The 19,664-nt window shown below is 43.4% G+C and overlaps 2 protein-coding genes across 2 annotated transcripts in view; one reads left to right on the top strand and one right to left on the bottom strand.

Moving 5' to 3' along the window:
* MED12L (mediator complex subunit 12-like) overlaps positions 1-19,664 on the bottom strand; it is a 148,172-nt gene that overhangs the window by 85,237 nt on the left and 43,271 nt on the right. The gene's annotated exons all lie outside the window — the stretch shown is intronic.
* Positions 13,636-19,664, top strand: part of P2RY14 (purinergic receptor P2Y, G-protein coupled, 14) — a 9,451-nt gene continuing 3,422 nt past the window's right edge. Inside the window, exon 1 of the mRNA XM_009333963.1 lies at positions 13,636-13,833. The gene's annotated coding sequence lies outside the window, so the exon portion shown is untranslated. The remainder of the gene's footprint in view (positions 13,834-19,664) is intronic.

Here is a 19,664-nt window from a genome sequence, read left to right on the forward strand (position 1 = left end):
CCTTTGACAGTGCACTCTATGAAGAAGGCCATCTCCAACTGAATGGTGCAGGCACGTGCCCCCGGTGCCTCCCACACTCCCCGGGGAGCTCAGAGCAGCTCGGCCAGGGGCCCAGCCAAGAAGACAGGGACAGGGTAGGCAGAGGCTCCCCAGGGACAAGCTCCCCAGGGGCTGGGAGAAGGATTTGCAGAAGGGCGGGGAGGCAGGGAACTGTCCCCCAGGAGCATGAATTCAGTCGCCTTTAGCCAGCGGAGATTAAAGAACAGCCTGGGCACGCGGTTCACCCACCGAGCAGAGCACGGGCGGCCCCAGGCACGTACGTGGCACTGCACAGCCCCGACACCTCCTCCCTTTGCTCTGCAACCTCCCCAGACATCCTCAGCATGACTCAAGAAATCAGCAGGGAGGATATATTTGGCCACTCAAGGCTACAAGGATGTGTTTGTATTTAGTGCTGTAAACGGAACAACGTTTACATGAATCATTTTGTCCTGTACTTCACCAGGGATTAAATCAGATTTGTTTAGAGTAAAAGCTGCTCATACAAAAAATAAACAGCCAACTTAAAAAAGTGTAGATTGTAAGGAGCTGACGGGTGTTTTGAGCAATTAATTTTTATATGTATCTTAAGCATATGTAGTGCAATTGAACAAACAGAAGATGGCAATAGTCCATCATCAAGCGCCTTATTCATATAAGGAATTTCCTTTTAACATAGAAAAAAATGGCTTGAGAAGAAAATCCTGAAAATGCAGCATTCAAATAAGATAAAATACTGCATGAGAACACCTTTGATGAAGTTTTCTACTGAAACAAGGGTTGTTTTTCTTTTTTTTTTTAAACACTGTTAGTTTAGTTTTCGATTGTTTTATGCATAATGAAAAAGTTGAAGTGCAAGTATTATAATATTTGAATTAATGCAAGTATTATAAAACTACTTATATTGTTCAGGAGGGGCTATTTCTGGAAAGGAAGACAGGATATTTTGGATATTTATCCTACTTTAAAAAAAATATTTTAAATGGCTAAAATACCACAGAATAAACCCTGTTTTCCAATCAGCTCTGTAGAAAACTATGTTTTCTATCTCAAATACACAGTTCTGGGATCAAATTTGCCATTTTGTACTCTTAGGGGTCTATGCACATACAAAACCATATTAAGAGAACCATTTCTGGGACTGGGTTGCATAGTTTAAATTCTCTTAAGCACCAAATTAAATGGAACAGCATACTGGGTTCGTTTTGTGAAATGGTAATACTTAGGACTGCAAGATCAGTTATGTACGCACAGACATTAATAACCAAAGACTCTCTTATTAGGTCTTACATGGTTAAAGAAAGCCAAGAACGAGTGCTTCGGGTTTCCCTTTTACAACTCAAGTAACAGTAAATCACAGGAGGGTTTATGGCTTGTTAAATTGTGCTAGATAATTACCGTGTTAAGTTCATACACACACACCCCCACCACCACCCCAGTCTCTGCTTTGCAGCTATTCCCCTTTTAACACCTTTGCAACACCCACACGGCTACAGGAACAAGCAGGTACACACAGCTTGTCTTTTCCACTAAGGGAGATTGCTACACAAAATCTTCCAGTAACAAGATCATTTATTTATGAGGCTGCAACTTTTTCCCACCCCGCTTTGTGCCCTCCCCTCCACATGCACATTAACCCACTGCAAGGCTAAGGCAGGTGGCTCACGCTACTGCACATTCCCTGATGTGCTCCATGGGCAAGATAGATAGGTATCATATTTTTACTGTCTTATAGCCTTCTCCAGTATTAATCTTTTGAGCTGAATTTTTCTGCGTACTATAAAGCCTATCTTGATTTACCCAAAACCATCTTTTGTCTTGCAAGAAGGCATGCAGACCTTGGTCTAACCTAGGTCTAACCCTAACCCCAACCCCTAACCTGCCTGGAGAGAGATGCTAGACTCTGCAGTCAAACTGTTAACGATTACATCCCTTACCAGATGGAACTACAGTCAAGCCCATTACTAGAGGATAGGTTATTTGCAGAATAACTGTGCTACAGATGAAGATGGCTCTTCCCGTCTTCAATGCCCACTACTGCTCAGAAACTGTCACCGCTTGCGCCGTTGGAACTGATGCTCATAAGCCTCCTAGACTTAAGGCTGCTCAACCACAACCAAGCTATGCGTTTCCACCAGGCTCCCTGATGCCTGGTTTCATCCAGGTTCTTCCATTCTCAGCAGTGCTCCAGCTCCTCCTTACCATAAACAACAGACAACTGACTCTGTCCCACACACACTTCGCTGAGCTAACTCCTATCACAAGCAGATCACAGAACAAGCACACACCTCCTAAGATTAAATTCAAATATCCTGACTACCAGACAGTATTTTAAATACATAGTATAGCAGAGTATTTCTATACATATGTACACATACACACTCTATAGGATTCATCATATACATACAGAGCAAGAAAGCTTCCCCTCCCAGAATCGCAACCTTTTTCCAGGTGGACGGTGGACTTCCTACCCAACTCCAGCAAAGCCCAAAGAGCTACTTCAGTGGAAACATCCCTGTTTGTCCCTAACCAGGGACGCAGAGGACAGGTGAGGAGACTGCAGACCAGGCATACAGGATTCTCACCTCGCACAATGGTGGAGCCTGCACACCAAGTGGTGAAGCTCAGTGATGGCTGAAAACATGACCAGATGGCTACCTACATCTCTTCTAGCATGCTGCATACCCTCCTTACAGGATGCACATGCACACATACTATGCTTTCTCACTACCCATTTATTTTTTAACTGAAGTCTGCATTTACATAGGATTTCCTCCTAGGAGAAACAGTACTGCTGTTCTCTAGTAAGAATTTTATACCAAAAAAATCTATTACCCAAAGCAACTGCACCCGGGGCAATACCCTTCAAAGAATGGCCTAAAGATACCCTTTCCAGGGGACCAAAGAGATAAAGCAACCAGTAGTTTCTGGAAAGTGTGGTCCCACAAGGGATCAGTGGGGCATCCATATGAAATCCCGTGCCAGGAAGGGAAGATGCAGCCGCGCACTCCCAGCACACAAGCCAGCCAGGACAAGACTCTGCTCTGAAGCCTGACAACTTGGATGCATTTAACACTTCACTGTAAAATCAACCCCAAAATAAGTTTACTTTATCTTGACAGGACGTATCTGTGATAATCCTTTATCACTAGTTTTTATATGCACTTACATATACAACAGTTCTTTGAAGACACTGTTTGTGAAATATTTTCCCAGGGCTACAAATAAATTATAAAACAACATCCTAGTCCCCAAATACCAGATGACTATATTTAATTTGTCTGGATTTGACATGGAATTTTGGTCCTTAAAAGTTCTTCTTGAAAGAAAAAAGTACAATAAGGTTTGTAGGAAAAGTCTCAGGCCCTGATCTATTGCTGTCATTTCGGAGAACCAGATCAGGACAGAAACATAGGTACATTTTGGTTGTGCAGTATGAGACTCCCATTTTTTATAGGATGCTATACGTGAAAAATGGTTTTCCAGGTAGAGGCACAACAGCAGATCAGACCCAAGAATGCAAGGAGCACACAATTCATGTACGTTTGTGATTTTTTTCATTTAGGAAGCTTTGCATTACATTGCAGTTGAGTAGCCCAGTCAGAACTCTCCACACCATGGGGTTACTGTGGAAGAAGTGTACTTAGAGACAGCTCCAGACTGCTGCCTGTGCAAAATTTTTGTCACTACGTATATTATGCCCTTTACTTTTGAGGTTTCTCTAGCAATAACCTTTACTGTGGCTTTCCACCACGGCAGCTTCCTAGGCATCTTAAAAAAGGAAACTAGAACCCCAAAAGTTCTAAAAATGTATCTTTGTATTGACGCACACCAGAATCTCATGAATTAAGCAATCATAATTGCGTAACTAGCACAACCGTGATTGGGCTTATTCAAATGTGTGTCAGCCCCACTCCTCAGCTCTCCCCAGTGGACCCTGTGCCACCCTGTAAGGCAAAATGTTTGCATTGTGAGCGACAGTGGTGCCATCTGAATATGGCCAAAGACCTGATGCCTAAGTTTCAGACAGATCCTTGTAAGGCTTCTGAAGGCCATTCAACAATCACGCATAGACATCTACCTGTCAGCAAAACAAAACTAGGCAGAAATATTTGCCGGCAGCTTTGATAGGGTAAAAAACAAAATCCAGAAGTCCTCCAATACTTTTGCAATTAGCATGCCTTCTAGTGGGATTATTCTATAAAAATATTTATCTTGTTCATCCTGCTTTTATCAATTCACAGAGCTGCTTTTATCAATTCACAGAGCTTGGCCACAGATATAATACAGTCTATGTGTTTTCACATTTAGTAGGGTTGGAAGTACTGACTACTTCATTAGAAGGTTTTGATAATGGGGCACAGACCTATAAGAAGGTTAGTAGTCAGAGATATTGCTTATATATGGCAATGGTTTGGTGGCGCAAGATCCTTCATTTAGAAAAAAACAAGTCTGAACCTGTCAACGACATTCCTGTTATCAAAGGCTTCAGAGCTGCCACCCAGCTTGCACTTGTCATCAGACACATGAAGAACCAAATCACCACCACCACCCCTTTTCAGTCATCAGATATGCTCTGATACACTGTCAGTTTTCTCCCATCTCTGTCTATGAATCTGTATTCTCCGGTTTTGATACGGAAGTCCATCAGTAGGACCATAAAAAAGGTTTCCTTTCACAGGCACTGTGCTCAGACAAAAAGTGCAAATGATTTTCTTGATAAAACGATGCCTAGACCAGTAGAAGTGAATTATGGATTTTGGGGGAAGAAAAAGACTTGTATGGCTAAAGGTAAAACACATTATCAGTTTGTTCTTAAGCCACCAAAAGTATATGATATACAACAGGGGTCTTCTGGCAATCATGCTCACTGCTTGCTTTCTAACCCTTTGGAAATAGCAGCTGTATCTTTAGATCCTTAAATATTAAATTTGGCTGACATTTTGGAAAAATATCCATGTTTGCATAACAAAGTGACCCTTCAGTTTGCCCTGCTGTCTAGAGTCATTCCAACGGGGTGAAACTGTACACAGAGCTGAGACATCCTACCCGCCCTTTAAGCTCTTAATCCTCTGCCCCGGACAACTGCTTACTTCTCTCTGAAGCACGCAAAAAAATTATCTGTGCTGCAACGTTTAATCCATCGCAGAATGACAGCTTATACTTGAAAACATTCCTCTTTCTTTTGGGACTTCACATACTCATGGAGAGCTGCACACTTGAATCTTTTACTGGAGGCAGCATTGTGACTGACATACTTAGATCTAGTTTAACAATTCTAACAAGTTTTAACCAAGAATGACATTTCAAACCAAAAAGTACAGCTATGCCATTAGGCAATCCTACAATGACATAATTTCAAAATATAAAGTATGAAAAAGTCATTCCCAAAGTTGCTCACCCTTGGATCCTGTTACGTTTCAGCATATTACCATTTTTAAAACAATTTCATACCAATGGCTATGAAGCTTGAACTGTCCACTGCTTCATGAGACCCACGCAACTTTTCAGAGAGAAACCACGTAGCATCCACACATCTTAGCACTTCAACTGGTGTTCGAGATGACTCTGCCTGCTTAGAGTTGATATTCTGTTCCAATATACACTGGCTACTCGTGATCTTCAGAGAGGAAGACCAGTGACACTTCACTTCTGGTCCCCCAGCAAGTGGTGTTCTGCTTCTACTGCTCAAAAACTGCTGTGGCTAGAGCTCGCTGAAGCTTCTCTGCACGGGAGCAGCACCAAGGCCCACTGCTGCTCCCACTCCAGCCTGATCCACAGGAGAGAAGCAGCTGCTCTAAGCACACCAGGTATGTCCTTTCCTAGGATCAGCTAAATGGGAAAGAGCATTCTCTTAACTTGGGTTTATATCTGCATTGTGTATTGCTTGAAATTAAAATTCTACCCCCAACTGAAGTCTTGGTAACTACTTCCATTATAAGCCATTTTTAAGGTATACATATTAGGACTGGCTTGTTCACAGGGGCTTACATGTTTCATTTTGTGTCTTCCCCTTTCCTGTTGAAGAAGGTAACAAGCTTTGCAAAAAACATATATGTAAACAAGATCCTGGATATATCAGGGCAATAAAACATCCTGGTTCCGTGCACAGCCTGGAGCTCTGGATGTCTATAAACCAGCGAGTGCTTTGCAGTGAGAGCACCACCAGAGTGGGCACCACTCTATCTGCCTTCCTTTTTATTATTTTCTTCCTAAGCAATGACTCCTGACCACGCTAAAAAACAATTTCTCAGTTAATTAGTATATTGGTTTGAGTTAGTTCAGCAATTTTATGTTTCTATCAGAATATGATCAAGTTTTAAATAATCAAGAGACTAGATTTTGGACAAAAAGAGCATGTGAGCATATTAAACATATATGTCTGTTTTACCACTACATCTCTATAAAACTACTCACACCCATAGCCTTTTGATAAACTCCACTGCCAATAGTCTGCTAGAACTAAACAGTGGAAACACTCTGTTCAAATTAAGTAACAAACTTGATAATATGTGAAGTGTTTTGTTTAGTTTGTATTGCATTTCAAATACAATGATAGTCATCAGAAGCCCCAAAGAATAAACAAAATGGAAAAATAATACAACAGATAAAAGTGAAGCGAGAGAGAGAAAGGAGATGTCACTAACCAGACTGAACGCAGGATGGCTATTTAAAGCCACTGGAACAGCTTTGAACATTTAACATGAAAAGGTGCATTTTGAGGGATGTTTTTAAGCTTTTCCTCCTTTACGTCAATACATTAAACACACATACAAAATTCTGTTCTTCACGCACTATTAAAGGCAAACACGGTTATCTTTATTTCCTTCTGGGCAATAAAATGAGTTACAGCATTAAACTGCAAGCCTGAGCAGCAGGGTCACACTGCCCATCCAAAGATCCCACTCAATTTATTTTAAAATACTTTGGGTTCAACTCCCCAGAAATATTTTGCAAAGCACATAAAACAACCCTTGACTTTGCAAAAACTAAATAGCAACTTTTGACTTCAACCTAAAAAAACTTCCCCTCTAGAAAGAATGAATTTAAGATTCTGTTCAAAGGCAGGCTGTGTTTAACAACTTTTCCATACTCTCATTCTGGTAGAGCCAAACAAAAATTTTTCTAAGAACATCTCATGAAGTTCCAGTGCGTATTGCTCTGAAAAGTCACAGGACTAGGAACAGCAACTAGGGATTAACATGAAGCCTGCCCATGCAGAGAACAGGCGTGCAATGTTCCTTGGAGTATCGGGCTCTAGTCTTCACTGTGTCACTAAAAAGCCAATCAGCCTTCCTAAAGCAAACCTGGACCCCCATTAATGCAACCGGTGGAAATCAACTGCAGCATCTATCTGCTTACATTGTTATTCTGAATTACTCAGTATAAATGATTTACATGATATTCTACAGTAGTCATAAATATGGTACTAGTATTGTTTTCTTCAGAGAAACAAAGTTAGTACAAAACACAGTTCGTTAAACATTCACTCACCCAACATCAAACCCAGAAGTGCTTACTTCCAGAAGTCCATTACACAAAGTTGAAAAGTAAGGACAGGCAGCAGTAATTTGCAATGCACGTGTTGTTCGATGTATCTTTACACTCAGCTGCGAAGTAACAGCCAGCCCTGCCATATGCACATTACACAAGACAGCTTTCTTTTAATGTTACCAGGGTTGACAAGAACAAGATGCTTCACTTCCTGTTTCAAAGCATTCTCTGGGTGTTTTTTGGGGGGGGCAGCAGCAGGAGGAGGGATGGGAAAGGATATCCAAACAACTATGATCCAAACTAAGTGATATATCTACTTTACAACATCAAAGCCCCATTTCTAGGCTGCACGAGAGCAACTCATGATCTGATATGAGACCCCAGGAAAGGAACTGAGTGTTAGAAAGCACTGAGAACCCCTTTTAAGCAAGCTGGAATTTTTCAAGTCAGACTCTCAATTCAAATCGAGCCTTTCAAATAGGGAATAATAAACATGCAATCAAAACCCAAACACGCAACAAGCATGCAATCAAAACTGTCCTACAATTTGCTTCATACTGGAGATCAACTCCAGCTCTCTGCTTCAGTTCTGCCTGCCCTGGCGTCAGTGTGTACTATGGTCACACTCTGTCCATGTGTTTTCATTAAGAGCCAAAAGTATCTAAAACACGAGTTCTGTCCCACTGACAGATGAATACTTTGTGACTGATGACAACATTCGTAACTGGAGATGACAACTGCATAAGACTTACTGCTTTAGTACATGCAGAATTGGCAAATCTTTTAAGCAGTTCCCATTTACAGCCTCACAGTCCCAGAGCCTGGTCTTTATGTGACTGCAGGAATTTCACGTGTACCTACGCTCCTACCTGCCACAGAGCCAGAGACTTAACAGTCTACCACGCATAAAAATCGGGAGGTTTCTCCATGAAGGAACACCTTTTTCAGAAGAGCAAGACGCACCGCCGCAGCACTGGTCATTTCAATTCTGTGCAAACTCAGAGGCTTACAGGATCAGTTAATCAGCATGTTAGGGCAGATGGTGGGGAAGATGACACTGCACTGCTGAGATGATTGCCAGATGTGACATTTCCAGGAAACCTCCGGTTAGTAAAGAAAATTAAAGTGTAAACCTAACAGACGAATCCCCTGATGGCGCAAGATATTTAATGCACAACAACTCTGAGTGCCAACAGATAATTTCGTGGACTTTCCAATTAAGACGCTGCAGAGCACAGAGTCTGGGTCTGTGGATTTTACAACTCTAAAAAAGGAAATTTGCAGGCAAAGCATGGAGGAAGTTTACTGTTCTTATTTATAATAAAAGGACAACAGAATCCCACAACTGAAGTTTCCATAGCTGTTTCCATCAAAAAGGAAAGACAATACACAACTATGTACAGAACTCAAATGTATCTGTTTCCTAATGGTCACTTGGTTATTACCTTGAGGAGTGCTTATGCAGCAATGGCATCCCAGAGAAAACTGAGATCTTCTCTTTCATACTCAGATGAAGATGTAAGCATGATGCACTTCTCCCTCTAACCAGAGCAGTGAGACTGCGCAGAAAACCAAAGCCGGGATGGGACCATGCAGAGGAAAAGGGCAGTTCCTGCTCTGCAGAACCAGGGAGCTCACCTGCATCAGGACGGGACGGTTGGGTCTGAGCCCTGCCTTCCCTGAGGCAAGAGTACTGCAAGGTCAGCATAAGCACTACAGATCACTTGCCTGTGCTCACATCCACCTTAGTTAGCTAGGAGAAGTCTACTTTATAGATCTAAAAATAACAAATTACTGAGTCATTCAGGGATGGAGGCCTATGATTGGACTGTAAATCAGCTAACCAGCCCAAGAAGGAACACTATGCTTCAGAAAAACATGAAAGAGAAATTGCTCTGCGCTGTAAAGAAGACCTAGATCTAGGTCAAGCTTTCTGTACTTAGGAGCAGGGCATGGCTCTGCATATCTACACCTCCTGGCATGAACTGAGCACACCTGGAGTAAGCCTGAGATGCTTTAACACTGGTAATGCAGATGAGGCAGAAGAGACTTCTGTTCTCACACATACACAAGTAACATTAATGAGCCCTGGACATGCTGAAGTGTAAGAGCCATCTCCAGAAAACCAAGCAATTCTTCTGGCAGGAGTCCCACTTCCACACCGTATCACTACCTTCAGGTCCAACACGGTGCACGGTCACCTCTGCTGCCGATGGAAAGCATATAGGTGGCTTTGGGCCACTTTGGGGAAAACTGAAAAATAAAAAATTTGGGGATAGAAATAACGTACTAAACAACAGGCAAAGCAGGGAGGAAGCACTATGAAACAAACTGTAGCATAACTGCAGCAGCAGGGACTGCTGCAGCTTAACACCTTCGACCCCTTTGCAACAAGTCTGTTGCAATAGAAGACTCACAGTCTCCCTTGGAAATCCTGATGTCTGCTTAGATCTGCTTTGTAACCGCCTCCTCAGCTTCTTTGCAAGCAGAAACAGAGGGTAAAAGCCCTGCTTCTGTTACTGCAGTTCACAGGGGACTGGGGAAAGCAGCCTGTGTGCTGGTGCCTTTGGAAAACAGCTGGGCAGGAGGGTGTGGAGAAGAAAGCAGAAAAAAGCTATTCATTCTGCATTGGTAATTAAAGCTGAAAGAAACCTGGAGAAGCTGGCTACCAGCCTGGCCTGTGCTCTGGACTTCACTGCCAGTTTGCTTTGAGGCACTCAGTCTTCAAACAAGAATCTTACTCTTGTTGCGTGGCATTTTACTCTACCAGAGCCCAGTCCTTCAGTGACAAGTTTGCCGTGTTAGCCTGTAGGAAAGACTATTTCTGTCGCACAAAGTTTGGTAGTCTGATACAAATTGTTGGCTGCAGGCTCAAGTCCTGATTTTCTGATGAATCAGCAAAAAAGGTTATTCAGCTCTTTGCTAAATAGTCCATCGCTTGAAACAATGGGAATAACTTTTGAATGTTTAAGCTATTTTCTCACTGCTCAAATTTTCCCTTTTGCTAGGTCTTTGAACGATGGCCTCCTTCAACAGAAAGTTTGGGGTGCTGCACATAAAGTGAGAACGGCCCTTGGGAGGGAGAGATTTAATTGAGGTTGGTGGACAATTTTGCTTTGCCAAGAAGTTCCTCTTATCCTTTATGTTATATTTCACTTTCAAACTCACTTGTCTTGGCAGACTGCACTTTTCTTCCTCTTCTGCAAGGATTTCATCTGGACACAAATGGAACATTGCTTATTTTAATTTTAGGCTTAGATGAGAAAGCTATTGGAAAAAGTTTGTTGTGGGTCACACTCTGAAAGTTGACCTTGGTCCCAAAAGGGATATTGAGGCTTCTGCTGCTGTTTTTGGGGGGGGGGTGGTTTTTAGAATGAATTACAAACTCTATCTCAGAGGGCCAGAGGTTTTTTAAAGCACTTGTGGTCAGCCAAAGCCTTATCTGACCCATTCCTCTCATCCTTGTTTCAAAAAATGACAATAGGGTAGATGGAAAGAGATGAAAAGTTTAGCTGACTGCATGCCTTCTGGGGAGCACCTGAAAAGCCTTGTGCATCATCCTGCTTGGTCCCCCCCTGGCTGCAGAAGGTCAGCCAGAGAAGAGGCAAATGCGGCAGGCTTGCCCTTGGACAAGCCTCCTTGCTCCGCAGCCCAGCCCAGAGCAGCAGGCTCCAGTCGGGCTTCCCAGGCAACAGGCCTCGTGGCTCAGAGCAGCCAGGAGATGCACTGACATGGGCAGCCCTCAACACCAGCTTCTGGCAGCGCAGTCTCGAGGAGATGGTGGCACCCACGCCCCAGCAGGAGCGGAGCAGGACGCCCGCCTGAGCGCAGGCTGGGAACGGCAGCACTTCCCCCCACGGAGCCGCGTTCCTGTCGCACAGCCAACAGCCTGGGCTACCTCCAAGCCTGCACAAAGCCCAGGTCCGCTGCCATGGGACCACAGACCAGCTGTAAAGAAGAAATAGCTTGTGCTGCCACTAACTTATGTCTCACAGGCATGATTCCTCTCTAGCTGATTTCCACATTCGGAACGGGAATGAGAATGAAAACAGAATCCATACTTTTCTAAAACATGCTTCAGTTAAAATAATACCCCATGACGAACAGGAGAAGGAATAGGCTTCTCTGGGGCTCCCTGCCCTGCCTGAAACCCTCACCGATGCATTGAGCCTCAGTAAGGGAGCACGTCCCAGCAACAGCAGTTCAACGGCCCCCCACCATCGCTGGCAAACCCCCACCCCCTCCAGTCTGGCAAAGTGCTCAAAGCAACACGGCTCCTCCTGGCTGCTCCCAGCCCATGCCTGTGGTGGTCTTCATCAAGCCTCCCCCAGGAGAGAGAGGAAAGGGCCCGAGTTGGGTGTAGGCACACGAGGACACTGGACGTGCACACACACGCAGGGGAGCAGCTGGCACTGGGAACAAAGCGGGGCAGGTCACACTGGGCAGGTTACACTAGTGACATGGGTGCAGGGCAGGGGGAAAAGAGTAAAGGGACATGCAAGTGCTCCTCTAAGCCTTCCCAGGGCACTGGGTGATGGTCCCTCATGAGGAGGGTTAAAACTTGCAACTTCTGGCACTCACCACATCTTCCTAAGCTACAAGTTTAACCCTCTCTGCTGCTGAGGCATGTGAAGAGCTATGACTCTTTAGGACAGATAGTTTTCCTTCAATTTGCTTGAAACTGAAGCCTGACAGTACGAGGTGTGACACACAAAGTCCATGGGACATGAATCCTAAAGCTACAGCCCACCAGCCCACGGGGCAGATGTAGTGCAATGGGGACCACAGAAGCAGTGCCAGCGAAGCAGGCTGTTAGCAACAAGACCCCCGCAGGAGCTGCTGCAGCTCAAGGAGACTGCCCAAGGAGGAAGGAGCCCGGTGCCAGGCAGCTGAGTGGGGCCCAGAGTGTACCCCTGCCTCTGACACCCAAGAAAGTAACTGAAACCAAATTTCGACATCACAGCTCCTGCCTACCAGACCCAAAGAGCTCAGATTCAGATTCTCAGAAAAGCTGAATGCTCACACTGCCACAGAAACAGAACATAAGGCAGGTTAAAAACTGTCAATGAAACGAACATCCAAACTCATCACCCAAAAGCAATGAATAATTGACCATTATGGCTTTGATCTGGGAGTCTCAGAAATGAGAGAGGGGCAAGAGTACTCACAATAATGTTAACGACAGTTTTGTCTCTGAAGATACCCCCTTATTTCATCGAGAAAGATTCAATGAAATTTGGGGGAAGGAAGAGACTACAGGTTCAGGTTAACACACACTGGCTCTGAGTAAAGGATGCGTACACGGCAGCAATGCATTAGCAGAAGGTACGTTCATTTGTCCATGCCTTTGGGCCCCTTCTTGTAAGGTAATAAACACTCCAGAAGGAAAGTCCATGAGGAAATTGGGTATTTAGTGGAGGGTTTGAGTTACGCACCGTAAAGCAGAGCTCGTCAGGTACTAAATGTTTATTAACACTAATGTACACAACTTACATATTTCACTTTTTTAAAAATAAACATATAAACCTCAATTTCTCTCTTTAAACCTCAGATGTCTCTCAGAATATACTACTTTCCCAGATTCATAGAAAAGATACTAGCTTTTCCATTACCATACATTTCCACTAATTTTGTGCTTGATTTCAAAGCCTCCCAGTAAACATATGGGAAGAACAGGAAGGGAGGAAGACAGGCAGGTGATTAAGGTTGAAAGAAAATAAAAGAGGGGAAAAAAAAAAGAAGAAAAAGAAAAAAGCCATACTCCAAAGATTCATCACTTATCCCAAGAATACATCTCTCAGCCTTTGAGCACGCCCTGAGCAACCACGACGTAACCCTGTGCGCTCCAGTTCAGAACACTCCCATTAACAAAAGCAGAAGCTATCAGGGTAGTAAGCTTTACAGAAAAGGTCGCAGCTAGGCCTGGGAACAGTTTAAGAAAAGAACACACCAGCCCTTAACTTAAGATCGCTTACTGCTTTGCCAACTGCACAAATGTGTCTTTCTTGAAACCAGTTCAACGCTGATCTTCATGGAAGCACATGTAAGTGCACAAAAATAGCACTGACCATCTGCAGCACTTGAGATCTCAACCACATTTGGCCAAGCGGCAAGGCACAACTCACCAGCTCTTCAACTTTCTGCTTGCAGAGATACAGCACACTATGAACCACTATCACTACCGAAGCAGATAATGAAAATAATACTGCAAAGCATTTGCTTAAAGAACTGAAGCCTATCCAGCTGCAAAGGAGCAGCTAATGGGTAAAGCAGAGCAGACAGAAGACTGCACTCCAGCCAGTAAGTAACAGAATCTGCTGCAGCTTACACAGTTTTTATGGTGTTTTATACTATAAGGCAGTTGTAAAGGGCTTATTCTGTAAATCTGTTTCATAGCTGAAGAGGGACCACACGTGCAATTTTATACTTCCTTCCAGGTGAAAGACTCTGCCTTTTCATTACATGTTTCTGTACATTACCAATGCTCTCAAACGTTCTCTTTTAGTTTTTAAATAACTACCACTACAGGTTGGGGTTTTCTTAATTGACAAATAAGGTGAACAGGAAGTCATCCACGCATTATGCAAACCACAAACAAATTAATTAGAACACAAATGAGCAGTCATAATGGTAAATAAATACAGAAAATCAAGGCAGACAAACTCCCACACCTATTAGTCCCACACATAGAACAGCCTCAAGCTACGCCACCAAAGACTGCTGATCTACAGGCAAGGATTGCTCTGTATTGTGTATCTTAGCAAAAGATGTTTTTCGTAAGCAGCTACTTTTGTTTTAATTTATGACTGAGGAAACATGACTATGTAAAACTCATAGTTTAAAACATCAGAAAATAGAATTAAAAATCAAATATTTAAATAACAAATTTTACTATTAAAATAGAATATTAAAGGGAACAATTTCTTTATTTGAGCCACATTTTACTTCTTTTAAATACCCAGTTTTGGGACAATAAAACTACTAATAATTAAAATGTTTTATTGACATACTCATACCAGAACAATTACAAATTTGATAGGACAGTTGCTTCTAAAAGCTGGTCTGTTTAATCCTCTAATATCAAATCATAAACTGACCATTCCCAATACCCTGGTCCTAACTTTTCCTCTTACATCCACTACTCCTTAATTCAGATACTATAACCGATGGGAGATAGGAATTATCTCGGTGGGGTTTTTCTGAAGCCTAATTAAAAAAATGGAATATTTGGGTTAGATCTGAAAATGATCCTACATGCAAACAGCTCAAAGCATTGCCCAGTTTCAGTGTGAGTATCAGGGTTTGCACAAATACTTCATAGGTTCTAATCTTTTAATGCTAAAAGGTTGTGGGTTTAGAATAATTTAGACCCTTGTCTAAAGATCAGAAATAAAAATAGAATGAAAAATTTAACTTATCAGTAAAATTAGGCTGTTAAATTTCAGATTTAGAAAGTAGCATAGGGACTCCTGGACAATAAGAAGAAATTAAACAATTACTGGTAGGTTTTGCAAGACAGAAATAAAATTCTACCCTTGAGGTATCCTCATGCTGCAACCAAACGAGCTTACCCTGCCCTTCAAAGAGCCTGCTATTTTAACAAGAAATAAACAATCTTGTTACACTCACTTTGTCCTTCAGAACACCAGAAATTAATCATACACGCCAAGAAAACATCACATATGATTTAATTGCCTGTAATAACTTTGGTCAGGAAAATCTGTTATAAAATGCTGTCAATGCTAAACGCTGTCTGCACTAACTGGTGCAATTTTACGTGGCACACTTTCTCCTGCCGAGTTAACAGCAGTAATTTTTTTACTTAAGCTTTGTTTGTGAACTCAGCAGAAGCAATGCGCGGGAGGGCGACACGCTGAGCGCGTGGCTGTTGGTGCGGCCGGACCACCCTGCGGCCAAGCAGAAGCGAGTCCAGCTGGAAGGCGTGGGGCTCACGGGGCTCTGCGCTACCCACGCCCCCTCGCTCACCTAATTCACCCACAACCCCTGCCTCCTGCCGGGGCAGTGCAGTACACTATGTTACTTTGACCTAACATGGGGATAAAAATGTTTATTTTCCTCATCACTGCATTACCTGAAAATGTCAGCTTGCAACATTTTTTTCTTTTCTTAAGGATGAGCAGATGGGGAGGAGAGGAAGGAAGGAGGGGAGCAAGCAGAACAAAAGCTCAGTACTCAGATCTGCATCAGTTTTAGAAACAGATGTTTTGTATCCAACTGGAAATGAGAATTCATTCACAATCATAAAAAAAGTCAAGACTTTCTACTACAATACTGCGTACTTCTGAAGGGTGTTAATGGGACTCCTCAGCCCAATCACTGGCAGGAAATGTTTGTAATGCACTGAACTGACAAGCTTGGGAATTGTTTTTGCAAATATAAGGAATGAGAAACACAGATACAATAATTAATTCATAAGGATTTATGAATATTGGCTATGTTATACAAAGAAGGTCAAATCTGCACAGACACATACACCCCCCAGGAATTATACAACCAACCAAAAGAATACAGGCAGCCGGGGCAAATATAGTCCCAACAAAGATGTCACAAAAGATGTCACTGCTTTATTCCATGGTTTTTGTTAAAATAACATTTTAAAGGTTAGATGATATAGGAAATTTCTTCCAAACTGAGCAAGTCAACTGCTCCCTTCAGTTAAGAGATGAGGAAGAAAAGACAATCCAGGCTAGGACCTGCTGCTGCCCAGTGCAAAGCAAAGGGCTCCAGACGGATGCAATGGTGGTCAGGGTGCTGCCATCCCACTAGGTGACATGGGGTCCCTGCCTACCAGGTCATTCGAAGGGCTACAGTCCCTGCACAAGCATTAGTGATGCTAAGTGGGGATGCTGGCAGAAGAGGTGACTGTGAAGGGCTTGGGGATGAGATGCCCGCAGGAGGAAAAAGACAGTACACAAGGCAGATAGCTCACAAGGCTCGACAGCACCATCAGGACTGGCACGCGATCTTAAGAAAGCCCCAAAGGATGGCATTCTGAGTCGGAAGAGGTCTGAGTCCAGCTTTTTGTTTGATTCATCCCATGTTCAGGAAGTCAGGAGTTTGTAAATAAAATGTCATAGCATAAAAAAATACCTCCCTCCATCACCAGTTACTATCTCCTCACTAGTCTATCCTGAATTTTGCTTTTTTGGATCAAAAGTGAGAAGTACTGTTAAGAAGTAAAGTGTTGTTTACGCTTCCGTTCTTCCCCTTACTAACCATAGTTGCAGACGGGACATACCTACAGCATCACCAAGGCTCACCTGGGTCGGCGGGACCCCCTGCCACTCATGGGGACGCAGCAGCAGCGACCTTCACGGGACACATGGCCTTTCTCAGACACTTTCACAGGGGACGCTACTCTCACTGGCACCCTGATGAGCAGCCTGAGTAGAAACATGGCTCACACAGTCCTCTGTCTTCTTCTCACACCAGACGTGAGTGGTCCTGAAAGCAAGAGCTGGAAGGCACAGCAGCAAGGAACCGACACCCTCTACAAGTTACTGCCACACTTATCGACCCCCCTTTTCTCTGAGCCATGCCAGAGGAAGTGTGCACTGAGCACCACCACATACGATAATATCTCACAGCTACTCGCTTACTACTTCCTGCAACAGGAATGCTATTTTATTTTTTCTGCCATCCTAATTTGACTATTCATCCCATTTTCCTCCGCTACATTCTATGCATCTATGACAAACAAGAACTACCACCACCCAATACACCATTTTAAAGGGCTGAAATAGTATGTAGTGTATTTTGCATACTTTTATTCTCTTAAGTATTAAAATACAGACATTGCCTTCTGACAAATGTTATAATAAGAACAGAAAAATAATGAAATCTTAGTCTCTTGGCAAACTTGCAAGAAGTGAAACATACCAACATATCTCCACAGTCACTGCAAAAAATGCCTTCTAAAGGAGACCAGCAATTACAACCATGGACCCTGAACGTCTCCACGCCGGCACCTACCCCACCGGCTGCCGGGTCGGGCTCCTTTGTGGAAATGCGGAAAGGGAGCAGACCAGCCCTGAGCATACACCAGCTGAGAAATGCCCAGGCGACCAGAGGAGAGCGGCTTTCCCTTGGACAGCCCCTGCCTGCCCCTGCCAGCCCTGACACCCCAGAACGCCCCTCCAGAACGCCCAGCTGAGTGCCTTCAGAGAGCAACCCAGAGAATGAAGAGACAGGATCCCACCGCCTGCAAATCACAGCTAACAGGCCATGCTTTTATTTCCCTCCGCTGGTCCGGCTCCTAACGAACAAGTGAGCATGTCCACCCTTTTAAGCCCCCCAAGGAGACCCACAGCAGCCTGCCCTGATGGTTTCCAGCCAGCGGCCACCCGCGTGCTCTGCTCAGAGTGGGAGCTCCGGAGAGCGGGGCAGGCAGCTCGCACTGCAGTGGCCAGGGACATACGTCCAAACTGGGGGCTGCTTTCTGACTGGATTACACCAGCATCGCCAGGACTGCAACTTCAGACCACTACCAATATTCCTACCACGTTAGAAAGAAAATCTTAAAAAGAAGATTCTTTAGCGCAACTCGGCACAATTCGCAACTGCTGTGTTTTCTGTATTGTGCTTCCTCTTTCTCTAGATTTCTCGTAACATCAGAGATAACATTTGGCATGATGATCTTCCCTGATGACCTCCATTTTGCAGTTCAAAAAAGATTTCTGGGGACAGTGACCACTGTCAACAATTCCTGACCCAGTAATTGCATTGCATATTTATTTATCAAGCAGCTGCATTCATTCCCATAAAAAGCTAAAATGTGCACTCAGTACTACAGAAACTTCGTTATATTCAGGGTAAAAAAAAAAAACAAAAACAAACAACTTGTAAATATTATTCTTATGTTCAGTAAAGCAGCTATGAACTTTGAAATTTGACACCCAAGTTACAGAGATCAAGAAAAAGTGCCTTAATGATACTGGGAGGGTTAAAAATGATAGCGTAAGAGTTTGAATACAGAAGGAACTAAGCATTTTTAATGGTTTATGCAACTTTCCTTTTGTGTATTTTGCCAAGACAACATGATTTGCAAACTGAGAAAGTTCAAAACTTTTATATATTTTACCAAATCAATCTTGTTAATTTGGTGAATCAAGTTTGCTGGTTGTGCACAACTCGTTGATATTATTTACATAGAATAAATATACTTTATGCTGGACCAAGCATTTGAACGTGAAATGCTGCTCAAGTACGAAAGGGTATTCTCACATACAAATCACAAATTGCTGGGTGCTAATACAAACCCTCCAACACACGCCAGCAAACAGCAGTGGTTACACAGCAGCAAAATAACAGCAGTGTTTTAAGAATTGGGGAAAAGAAAAAAAAAAAGAATCCTTAAGCTTAGTCATCACCTCAAGTAGCATTTGGACAAAAAGGTCCTAAATTGACCCACCAATTAACATCAAGTGAGGAGTATTCAGTTTCCAGATGAACCCCAATATGGAATGAGGGGTGAATATCTATGCTCATTTCAAGCCGCATATCACTTGGTGGAGCCACTGCAAGTTCTCACGTTCTCATGAGAAGAGGATGTTCTCATTATGAAGGTTTAAGGGCAGCTTGAACAAGAATGCAACCAGAACAAGCATGAAAGGACAGCTCCTCTATAAAGTGGAAGCATGCCTTCTGCCGACTCCATGCAACCCATCTCTGCAATCCACAAATCAGCAGAGGAGTGCAGCCATCACGGTGGCTGTGGTTATGAGGATCCAGAAGCACCAAGCAGCTGCATGAAGGCCACTCTGCTAGACTGATTCTTTACCAGAGCACAGGAGTTAGACCTCATGGTACCACATCGCCGTAACTCCTACAGGATCCACACTGGGACCCACGACTGATGGAGGGAACAGGCTAGCGAGGTGACAGTGTTCGCTATCAGTGCTGAATTATTCAGAGCAGTAGGGACAAGGCCTTTTGGAAAGAGCTGAGTGTGTGACTAGGTGACAAAAAGAGCAGATAAAATTGATCATGAACACAAATGACGTGATGCACGGCAGGGGGGACAAAAAAGCCTCTAGCCTTACCCATGCAGTGATGGGTTCTAGGTTGAACTTGACTGCTCTATGACTCTGTCCCTAGCCAATTTTGAAGTC

Source organism: Pygoscelis adeliae, unplaced genomic scaffold, assembly GCF_000699105.1.
Source record: "Pygoscelis adeliae isolate BGI_AS28 unplaced genomic scaffold, ASM69910v1 Scaffold241, whole genome shotgun sequence".
Classification (NCBI taxonomy): domain Eukaryota; kingdom Metazoa; phylum Chordata; class Aves; order Sphenisciformes; family Spheniscidae; genus Pygoscelis; species Pygoscelis adeliae.